Source organism: Passer domesticus, chromosome 3, assembly GCF_036417665.1.
Source record: "Passer domesticus isolate bPasDom1 chromosome 3, bPasDom1.hap1, whole genome shotgun sequence".
Lineage (NCBI taxonomy): Eukaryota > Metazoa > Chordata > Aves > Passeriformes > Passeridae > Passer > Passer domesticus.
In genome coordinates, this window is record NC_087476.1 from 32,952,603 (window position 1) to 32,959,460 (window position 6,858).

General features: G+C 39.5%; 1 long non-coding RNA gene across 1 annotated transcript; it reads left to right on the top strand.

Moving 5' to 3' along the window:
• Positions 1-2,063: 2,063 nt before the first annotated feature.
• LOC135298001 (uncharacterized) lies at positions 2,064-5,946 on the top strand. The gene is made up of 3 exons (XR_010359959.1): positions 2,064-2,195; positions 5,517-5,726; positions 5,873-5,946. It is a non-coding gene; the product is annotated as an uncharacterized LOC135298001 (long non-coding RNA).
• The last annotated feature ends 912 nt before the right edge of the window (positions 5,947-6,858 follow it).

Here is a 6,858-nt window from a genome sequence, read left to right on the forward strand (position 1 = left end):
AAAACTACACAAAATATCCTGGCTAAATTTACCACCACCATGGTAGCTCTTACTTACAAAAAAAGAAACATAGCACTCTCTCTCTCCAAAGATACTTTTTGTTTCACCAGATAGCAACATTGGATATTGCTTTGATAATGAAGCTGACAAATTATTTCTATTCACAATTCAGCATCCCCAAATGTTTTTACACATATAGCAGCATTTGCAACCATTTACTTTTAAGTACATATTTTATGGCAGCATTATGTCTAGACCTATCAACTCTAATGGTCATTTTACCCAGGCCTCTTAAAAAAACAAGATGGTGATCATTTCAGACATATTTCTCTATTGAGAAACTTCTGGCTTTAAACAGACCCATTTTGATATTTTTATTTTATATGTTGTTGTATAATGCAAAGCCTGTTTTGTTGGGCCCCCCACTCAAGAAGTCCACATGGGGTTGTGCTCATTCTCAGCAGCTTGAGGCACAAAACCACCAAGCTGATTAATCCCCTGGGTCACCACTCAGGCATCAACAACTCAAAATTACAGCTCTTACTTCTTACCCTGAGCACACCCAAGTATTGACAAATAGCAGTGGAGGGAAAAAGCATATAGAGACACACAAATATACACATAACATATAGAGAAACCAAAAAAACAAAGTTCAGCAAGGAGTGCATGTATTGGCTATAGTTTACCAGGTACAAAGTGCCTGCACACCTTTGAGGCAGGAACTCTGAGAAAGGTGGGTGTATCACTCCAAGGGAGCCCTGAAACAAAGGATGGAGCGACACAAAGGTGTTGCAGTCATGCTCTGTTGAAATCAATGCACATATGAAACAAAGGATGGAGCAGCACAGCACTTATGCTCTGTTGAAAACAATGCAGCTAAGGGAAACTATGCCAAAAGAATTATCCAGAGAGTAATCAAAAGCTGAACTGTGCTTCATTAACTCAAAAATACATACTACTTTTAATGCCCTGCATAAGCTAATGAGTAAAGTCACTCAAAATTTCACCTAAGCATGAAACTGTAACTTTACATTTTCTCCTCCCGCAACAAAAAAAATAATATAAATATAGATTAAATAGGGGAAAGATTAGAGAAGATTTCATTGTAACTTCCAGGATCCATCAGTGGGCTGAACCTGTCTTGTCCCCATAGGGATGCCATTTGGGTAAGAACCTTATTTTCACCAAATGATTATCCTCAGTGAGCTTTCATTGGTGATTAGAGCTTGTCTACATATACATACTGATGGCAATCTCTGAATCTTGCCCTATCACAGTCGTCTATTACCAGTGTGTTTGATAATAAAGTGTGCTATTCCATAAAGTGTGAGCTTGAGTCCTTCAAGGGTGCCAGCAGCTGCTGCAGGGGATGACATGCTTGACAAAACAGATAATAATCCACAAACAGTGAGGACACTGTCAGCATGTGACCCTGAATTAGTGGTCAAACCACCCTATGACACAGGTGCTATTTAGTGGAGTCCACATAACAGACCCCTGACAGACTAGTCATGCACAATGGCCTCATCTTCCCTGGGGGCACTGATAGACTGCTCAAATATAAAGAGTTCAAGGAAACATCTCCCTTTCACCTGACAGTATAGCTCTCTTACAACCCAACAACTAGCATGCTGCTTGCAGGTTTGGTTTGAGCTAAAACCCTGAAGAAGACTTTCACGCTCAATACAGAGAAAAGCTATCTTGAAAGCAAGTAGAGTCTGGTCACCACTAATAACTAGCGCGTACCTGCAAGCTTCTCAGGCAGCTCACAGGAAAACTATAAAACCAATGTGAGGGTCAGGGAATTTTTGGAGAAAGCATGCACTTACTTGGCTGTTGCCATCTTATTGTAAAGGTTTCATACCTTCTTGGTGATAGCTCATGGGCAGCTCCTCACAGCACTGACTCCTTCTCCACACAGCCAACAAACTCCATCAACTTCTCGACCAGCCAACCTACTCTTTTACAATACCCATCCTAATTTGATCCAGCTGTGGCCTATTAAGGGCAGGCCTGTTCCTAATGCTTGATAAATAGCACAGCTGTAACTCCTTAGGGGTGAGATTACCTTCATCACTATCTCTATTCTCCTACATTCCACCCATCCACACTTGGCATCACAGGAGCACAAGTTTAAGTGCTCGCTTCCCTCAAGGTGGGTCAGAGACATACCTCAGGCTGCGTGCACTGAGAGGGTAGGTCTGCTACCCAGCAGTTGGTATGTGGGATGGGGAATCCCATTTCCTTAATGAACAACATTGGCTAAGCTAAGCCTTCAGAGAAAGGCCAAAGGTGGGGAGAAGGGCCTCCATTCTGAGCATCTCATCCCTTAGCAGCGTGAGCAGACAACAACCAAGCTTGGAAAATTCTGGGAGTTCACAGAGCTACCAGCACTGGGGGAGAAACACTGAGATGTCTCAGCTAAGTAAATGTTTCTGCAGATGTGGGCACCTTTTTGTGACTCACCTCAGCACAAAAATAGCTGTAGCTGCCAAAATATATGATGCTATCTCACTACTAACCTAAACGGGGTTACTCACACAGTCAAGGACTAATTGCATGAGAAGGGATTGCTTGATGAGGTTCTTAGACTTGTATGTTTCTGGTCAAGTCCTCAATGGATGCAAATTAGCACAGCTTCAAAGAAATTAGTTCAGTGATTCTGAAGGTGTGGCTTCCACTATTTGTGTGTTTGAGAGGGAAGGCAATAGAGACAAAACAATTGCAGGAGAAAGCTATATCTCTACTAACATATTAGTAATAGGTAAAGCAGGTTGATATGGTAAATTTTTTTTGATTTGTCATTATGTTCTTTTTAAGACTGCTAGGCAAACAAATTAGTCGTGGGTTAAATGTCAAACCTCTGTAGTGGGATTTGAAACTGATTAAAGGATACAAAGGGCAGAGAATTTAGGCACATAAATGGTAAGAATTTAAAGGTAGCTGTAGAGTGCCAGTACTATTTACTATATTTAAATTATTACTAATCAGGAGATGACTGTGTGGGAGCCTTTGGAGGACATAAAAAATTGAGATGCATCAAGTCTGAAAGAGGTTTGAGGAATTAAAAAGGATGTAAGTACATAAGCAGATTGTCATAATCTCTAAGACAAAGCGATACTTCCACAGAAAACCTCAGTTTGCCAGGTCATTGCTAAAGCACAAGTCAACAATGAAGCATCTCTCCTGTGAGGAAAGGCTAGCAGAATTGGGGTTGTTCAGTGTGGCAAGAGAAGGCTCCAGAGAAACCTTCCAGTACTTAAGGGGCTTATAAGAAAGGCATTTCAGTAGGGTCTGTAGGGATAGGACAAGGGGAAATGGTTTAAACTGAAAAAGGGCAGGGTAAAATTGGATGCTAGGAAGAAATTCTTTACAGAGAGGGTGGTAAGGCACTGGAACAGGTGGCGCAGAGAAGATGTGGATGCCCCATCCTTGGAAGTGTTCAAGGCTAGTTTGGATGGGACTCTGAGAAACCTGGTCTAGTGAAAGGTGTCCCTACCCATGGCAGGGGAGTTGGAACGAGGTGGTTTTTAAGGCTCCTTCCAAACCAAGCCATTCTATGATTCTCTTCCCTTCCTCTCTCTACTTCCCTCTACCTTTAAATCTCTGTGGGCTGAAACACAACCATTTTGCACCTGTTCACAGAAACCCTTTGCAACTGCAAGTGTCATTCTGCGAGAAGCAGCAGTACAGGCAAATGGTAGTTATTTTAGCAAATTTTCTGATGGCCATTTCACACTTCAGACACAACAACTTCAGAAGATGAAGAACTCTTGCATACCAGCATTTCTACAAAAACTTTTGTTCCCCACTGACCCTGAGTCTTGTATATCTGTGGGAGATGTATGGTATATAATAACAGCAGTGCTGGGGGAAGTTCAGTCAGTCATAGCTTACACACACAGGTAAATGCATTTTATTAACTGAAAGCTTTCATTTTCTCTTGTGGACTCATGGGAGCCCCTTATGGCATTTTTGTAAGGAGAAAAAGGAACTGAATAATCTTTCAAGAAAAAGAAAAACTAAAGCTTACAATTAATTCAGCTCTATAAAATGCCAAACTGGGTTCAAAAGCCAATTTAAAATCTTCAACATAAGATCAAAAATATTACAAAAGGATGCAAGTATTTTTTAAACAGGAATGTTCTCTTCAGGAGTCAAACCACTTCACAAGTTGACAACTTTCTGTATTCATAACCAGCAGTTTCATTTTGAAGCAACTTTCCCATTGAGATCTGATGGAATAGCTCAACATGGCAAAACAGACAAATACTATAAATTATGCTTATTATTTTGAGTGCTACAAAAATAAAGTCACGGATAAAAATCTCAAGATGTGCGCAGCCTAAAAACTTACTAGTCCCTGCCTTACAGAGATTCTAGCTGATATATAAGTGGACAAAAATACACAGGAAAGCAATGCAATAAGAAAAATGAAATCGATTAATTAGCAGCCTGTTTTGTGGAGTATGTATAAAGAAATAGCAGGTCAAACATATATTTGTAACAGTTTCTCCTTAAACCAAATTATGGTTATATTTGGGCATATTTGAAATAAAACACATACACTGTCAGCCCTTGCCAAATGAAGCCATCATCATCTGAGAACAGCACAAAGTAGAGAAGGAAGTAAAATTCCAAATTTAATCAATGTTGTCTATGAAAAAAATCGTTACACCAAATGGCTGAACCATATGTGTATAAAGATACATTCAGACAGGGATTCTTCTTCATCAGCAGAAGAAAATTCCCAGCATTTTAACATTCCTGTGATATAGCATGCAGTAGGTATATTAATTTAACTAAATATAAAACGACAAACATGTAGTAAACACAAAGTTCAAGTTCTCTGTAATATCAAACAAGAAGTGGTATTTAGGCTTCTCATTAGGCTTCTCCACAGAAGTGAATTATATACACAAAATTTGTATTATATCCATATATCCATTTCTCTTGCAGGTTTGTACCCACTGCAGAGAACATTGTAAGTGATAGAGCTTCCCAAGCATAATAAATTCTTTGCAGCTAACTCACAAAATTAATTCCTAAGTTTGTGCAGAATATGTGCTGAAATCATGCTGTTATTTCTTTGTCATTAGTTAAAAACTCTCTGGAGCAAAACACACAGTTATGGTTGCTCATGACACCTGTCATACCACTAAGCTCTGATCTGTGGATAAATCAAAAGCATGAAGTTATCAGAAGACCCATAGCAGCTATTTTGACATTAAATAATAAAATTTTTCTATTAGTTCATTAAAAATTTAAAGACAAAAGTATAAAATAATAAAAATAATTAAAACAACTGTTGTGAGTTCTACTTTTGTCTCTAGGGCCTCTTTATTTTCACACTGGACTTGCAAATTATTTTTTTTTCTTATAAAAATGTGTTAGGAAAAAAAAAATCATTATCTGGGACTATTTCTGTGACTCCTAGAACTTGCCTTATGGGACTAGCCGCCCAAAAATGACACTGGAAACATGGGTCCTGCAAAACAGAGTATACTTTTATCTAGGTCCAACAGCATGAAATACTTTCTGCTTGGAAGGAAGGATTTGTTCAGCGACACTATTGCATCTGATTATGCGACACTGCATGGTACCAGGAATAAACAGACATCAAAGACAGCGCTGTGAATGGAAGGACTGCTAAAAGCTTTAGCCAGAGACACTGAAAAAACAGGGAGAAAGGACATGGAAGAGACCTATGCAGCATGTATCTCCAAGTAAGGTGTGCCAGAAAAATGGAATGACAGTAAAAGAAGCTGTTTAAGTCTTACAATCTTTTAACTGTGAGGAAGTGGATATGTTTCACAAGTTTTCTGAAGTTTTCATGAAAATACAGTGTGAAAGAACTTTGCTTTTCATGCAGAAGTGTGACTCTGGCTAATCCCAGACTGGACAAGCTGTTTTGCTCTTTCCCTGGACCCTCATCCTTTAAGAAATATCAAAAATTAAGTTGCTCCCATTCAATTTTAGGTAATGCTTTAAAAAATGTAACTAGCAGCCCTCTTCCTGCTATTCTTCTCCCTTCTCTTTCCTTTAACATCTGCCAGAGCCCCAATACCTTGCTAGCTGGGACATTCACCTAGGTGGTGGGAAGCGATTGGAATTATTTCAGGTGGAGAAGGGAATGGAATTGTATCCCATATAGAGTATTCTGCCCACTCAGAATTACATTATATAGATTACCTGTAAGGAAGTCATTGATATTTCCTCTGGTTTTGACTTATAGATGACTACTGTTCCACTTCTAAAGAAAATTATTTCTGGGACAATCTACTTACTTCAGTGTGTCTGGAAAGAAGAACCTTGTGGGAGGTACAGGTAGGATGACTTTGAGTCCAGTCAAGGATGAGGATGTGAGAAGGAAGCTTATTCCCCATAGCCCCTCAAAGTGATTTGAGAACAACTTTTCCTTCCAGGTGCTGACTGTGGATTCCTTATGAGACATTCAGTCCTTGTGGGGGTAGAAAGGACAGGCATTGTAAGGCAGTTGATTCCTGTATGGCAGTAGGAACCTTAAAGGTGGACTATACACAGAGACACACAGTTTTCCAGCACCCAAATCTGCTGGTGGGCCCAGATCAATGCTCACTTCACTGTGTTGTGTCTCCTGAAGAGCCCCTGAGGTTGGTACTGACACACTATGAGTAGAATGTACAGAAGTCTACCTTGCTGCTGGTGCCACACAGGATTTGAAAGGATTTCTGTCACCACTGGGACCAGAAAGTTTAACATTGTTTGTTGGCTCTGTGTTTTCTTTGTTAAAAAATGTTAGGAAACTGACATTTAATGCTGCCTGATTTGCATACAACTAAGCTATATGATATGGTAATTTTTGCTTTGTTTTTTACA